Here is a 4,523-nt window from a genome sequence, read left to right as displayed (position 1 = left end):
TGGCATTATAATATTATTCTCATTTATATAGAAAAGCATATAAATAAACTTTTTTGCCCCTTCTTTTCTTTAAGGTTTAACATGTTATCAAAATTATGTTTATTTCTCTCTAGGGAAATTTAAAATTACGTTGTCTATACTAAAATCATTTTCCTTTCACAAAAGTTCCCTAAAATGAGGAGTAAGGTTCATAAGAGTATAAGATCAATAGGACTATTAATCCAGGTGTCACATGATAGCCAGGGAAGGGACAAAATCATAGGAAGTAAATGATCTCTCAATTAATTAATACTATAAAAAGCCATTAATTACACTTGAAGCCTCATCACATGGCCTTTGATTTTTGAGCCCCGCGATCGGCACGTGATCACGTGGCTAACTTTTGAAAGGTAACAAATTATACAAATTATATATTATACTTGGTCTAAGCTTGGTCAAAATTTGGTACCCGTACTCTGCATGTCAGATAGACCTAGGCTGCACCTGCACATGATGAACGCATGGGCATTGCCCTGGTTTAGTTTCTGAGAAAAAAAATATTTAATTTTGATTTTTGTAAAATACATTTTTCAAGTGGAATGAGAAATTTAACTGTGAATAAATTTTGAACCGACCAAAGAATTAATTACTCTAATTACTATAGTTAAAAAAATTATAAGAGAGTGAGACCAAAACAATTATTTCTTCCAAAGGAGCCTCTCATTGCAACGAGACAAGGAAAAGCATTCTATTTCTATCTGCCACATTTGGATGGAGCAGAAGTTAATATATAGGAACTGAAGTGGTTCTATCTAGCACATTCGTTTGCATTACTTCACTCTCAAATCTCCATTTCATATTCTAAGCTCCAAATTAGGTCCAAACGCATGGCACCACATTTACTCTGTCTCTTTGTCGGGACTTCTTCCAGATAATTACACTGTTCCCTCAGCAGGGTGACAATCACAAGAGGCTGCTTCTATATATATCCATTATATCTTCATATATAACTTACTCTATGCACAAAACTTCAGTTTTTCATCAATGAGATTTAAAATACAGAATATCCACGCAACATAGTTTGTTATTAACTAATTTATAAAGCTTAAATGAACCTCACATTTTTATGTTCCGGCCATATATATGCATTTGTATTGGATAAGAATAATAATTTATTGATGAGCATTACTGGATCTTTTTCAAAAGCAAAAAAATAATGCACGATGACTTGAGTTTCTTTAGCACAATTTATTATTGAATGGAATTAAACATCAAACAACGTATCGATGCATGTGCAATCAGACAGCCAATATATATGAAGAACCTGCAAGTTGAGAAGATAAAGACCACTCTAACTATAGCCATTATGCTAATAAAACGACAATGTTGGGTCATTATCACCACGAGGTCCACTGTTAATATACCCACGATTTTCTTTTAACTTTCTTTTTCTCTGGCTTAATCAACATTTGTTTTTTTTCTAGATAAACCAAAAGGGAATCTATGCTAGGAACAGGCCGGTTATTTAATTAGATAAATCAATTTTATTAGTGTAGGCCACTCTTTTAAGGAACAACAAGGAACATTTAGTTTATTAATTTATTAATGATGGATATTAGAATATTTATTTATGATGTTAACAAGTTGGCCTTTACTTCGTATTAAATAAAGCTGGCTTTTCTACGAAATGATGGCCTAGACTGGCCCGTAATTGTCAATGGGATGGCCTATTTGCCGTTCTTTACAAGTTGGAACAGCTAATATATATATATATATATATATTTGTTAACATATACGCATTTATGCTTTGAAAAAAAAATGTTACTTAAAAAGCTACATCTTAAATGTATTTTTAAAAAATAAGTTATAATTTGTCAAAATATTTTTTGAAACAAACAAGTAGGTATACAATAACAAAACTCCATAAACAATTGCTAATATTCTCGACTTATTTTTAAAAATAATGTGTTGGCAAGTTACATCTTCTCGCAGTAAAAAAATTATAGTTATAAATAGTTAACTTATTCTTTCTAAAATGGTGTACGTTTATAAATCCTTATGTGTATATAATTATAGAAATAACTCTTTGATAAAGTTGATTACTTTATTGAATAATTATTTATTTATATTAAATTTTAGACTTATGTTTTAGTCTTTTATAAAATTAGAAATTTTTTATTTTAACCCTTATAAAAAATATTTTATTTTCATCCCTAAAAAAGTTGAAATTTTAATGTTAGTTCATAATATTGTGAGACTCATTAATGACTTATGTGTTTAAAGGAAGGTCAAATGATCATTTTAGATAATATTTCCTAGTTTCTATGGTACAATGTCCACGTGTGATACCTTAAAAAAATTCTAGATTCCTAAGATAAATGTTTTGGAACCTTAAAAAAATATTTTACAGGGAGCATATCTAAATTCGCTTATTTTACCGGGGCTAAAATCAATAATTTTAAATTTTAAAGGGATGAAAATAATAATATTTTTTATAAGGACCAAAATTAAAACATGTTAATTTTATAAGAGCTAAAAATGTATTTAAGAATAAATTTTAATTATGCATTCTATAATATTTTAATATTATTTGAATGATCATATACACAAAATTTTAAATAAATCAAACATTTGTATTTAATTATCTTTATAGTTATTAATAGGCTTAAATATGTTTTTTTTCTCTATAAGTTAGTATTTTTTTTATTCTTGTAAATTTATTTTTTCTATTTTTGATCCTGTAATTAAGTTGACATTTGTTTTCCAATTTTAGTTGTTATAAGATATTTTGTTCATTTTTTAGTCTCCTATAAGTTTGTGTTTTCTCCAATTTTGATTGTTATAAGATTCTAATTTTTTTTTTATAATCATCGTAAGTTCATGTTTATAGAGATTAACATTGAAAAAATTAAACTTACAAGGACTAAAAATAAATCAAATATCTTACTAGAATAAAAATTAAAAAGGTGTAAACTTATAAGTACTAAAATTAGAAAAATATACTTTTAAGAATAAAAAAGAAAAAACACTGACTTACAATAACCAAAAATATATTTAATCCTTACTAATAGTTACCTGTAAATATATTTAATCCTTACTAATAGTTACCTGTATTTTAAAAATATATTATACGTTAAATTAGATTTATTTATTAAATTAATTATTAATATTTTTAAAGTTTTATGAAAACTAGTATTTTGTCAATGCAATAAAACATTTTAATTTAAGGGTTGAATTGTTAAAATGTATTTAATTCACTTTTAATTTAATTATCGAGTGAAATGGCTCTACTAAAAATATTTCTTTATAGGAGCTTAATCTCCATCACCTCTCTCTCTCTCTCTACACACTTTTAAATTTAATCTTTGATTATTCATTTTTTTATAATAATGATAATTAATAAGGTGTGAATTTAAGATTTTATATAAATCACTTCAATCTGTCGCTACTAGATCAATTTTATTGGGTTGCTTGATTGATTATGATCATTTTGATTGTACAGTTAAAATTAATTCATGTAATTGAATAAAAAACACTTTTGTATATAATATTGGTGACATTAATTGTGTAGGTTTTCAACTCCTTGTTTCACAAAGCTAGTTTCCTCTTGCCCTTTCGCTATAGGCTTAACCTTGTTATACTATCAAGGGTCTGATTCTTCTCTGATGACCTTTCAACTTATCATTTATAACTCCATTTCAAAAAGGCCACCACTTCAAAGGTCAGAAATATCCGTTATACACAGTTATTTCTTTAAATACTATCAAGGGCCAATTACATATAACCATGCAATGAATGTTGTATACTAGCTGTATACCTGCATCAACATTTTTACTCCTACCACTATTAATTCTTCGTTCTCTCACCATGTTCACTTGTGTAAGAAATACAGCACATTTCCTATTAAAAAAAATCACGTTTGTTGTTAAATATGTAATTTATTGATAAATGTATTCCTGAAAGATGAAAATAAAAAATTTAATTTTTAAAAGGATAAAAAGTGCGATAAATATATCCGACCGTTAAACTGTTACCGTTAATAAAATAGTTTACGTGACACAAATAAATGAATTTGTCACTGAAATTAGTAGCAACGTGATCATCTCTAATTGTTAGTATATAGACATATTGTCATATAATATATTTATTTTATTTTTCATCTTCCCACTCTACCGACAAATGTGTCATTGAAAGATGAAAATATAAAATTTAATCACCAAAAATGTAAAAAATGCGATAAATATATTCGGACGGTAATAATAGATCGTGACTAATTATTATAATTTTGAAAAATTTATAATGATTGCAACAAAACTTTGGGAGAGCTATATCACACTAGTAAGTATTTGTTTCCGTTATATAATTTTCAAATTTTATCAATGGTTGAGACATCCATAAAATATTACCAATGGAAGAGAATTTTTATTGCTTTGACGAATTCTTCTTACTTTTCTTCAGCTACAAAAAAAATCAACCCCTTGATTGTTAATTCTTGAATAAATGCTATCAACACAGGAATTTTTTTTTACTGTAAACCGATAAAA

General features: G+C 26.8%; 1 long non-coding RNA gene across 2 annotated transcripts; it reads right to left on the bottom strand.

The window, feature by feature from the left end:
- Positions 1–259: 259 nt before the first annotated feature.
- On the bottom strand, positions 260–1,297 carry LOC121173844 (uncharacterized). 2 transcript variants are annotated; one of them, XR_005889361.1, is made up of 2 exons: positions 670–1,297; positions 260–483 (listed from the first exon to the last, which is right to left on the bottom strand). It is a non-coding gene; the product is annotated as an uncharacterized lncRNA (long non-coding RNA). The 2 variants fall into 2 exon arrangements; XR_005889362.1 differs by having other exon boundaries at positions 1,100–1,297.
- Positions 1,298–4,523: the final 3,226 nt, after the last annotated feature.

This window comes from Glycine max, chromosome 17, assembly GCF_000004515.6.
Source record: "Glycine max cultivar Williams 82 chromosome 17, Glycine_max_v4.0, whole genome shotgun sequence".
In the NCBI taxonomy this organism is placed as follows: domain Eukaryota; kingdom Viridiplantae; phylum Streptophyta; class Magnoliopsida; order Fabales; family Fabaceae; genus Glycine; species Glycine max.
This window is presented reverse-complemented; position numbering and strand designations above follow the sequence as displayed.